Here is a 367-nt window from a genome sequence, read left to right as displayed (position 1 = left end):
AGGTGGTAGTAGAACATTTAAACAAAAAAAAAAACCTCGCCAAAAAACTGGACTTAGTTTCATCTATTGTAACATTTACCAAGATGATCATTTCTTTAGTCTAGAATTTCCCCCAAACCAGAAGTATACCTCTGAATTATATGTATGTGTCCTGGATTCCTTGGGATGAGATTTTTAAACTCCCTTGACAACCATTTTGTCCATCTGATGCCATGATTTAGCATCTTTGAGAAAAAAGTTGTGTCTTACCCCTCTTGCCACAAAAAGACAGAGGGAGGGAGATTCAAGTGAAAGAGGGTGCAAGAAAATCTAGTGACTCCTTGAGGTGTTTGTCAGTTTTGGCTTTTTCCCCTTTGTTGTATTATTT

The sequence above is a fragment of the Talpa europaea genome, assembly GCF_964194135.1.
Source record: "Talpa europaea genome assembly, chromosome: 10".
Classification (NCBI taxonomy): Eukaryota; Metazoa; Chordata; class Mammalia; order Eulipotyphla; family Talpidae; genus Talpa; species Talpa europaea.
This window is presented reverse-complemented; position numbering follows the sequence as displayed.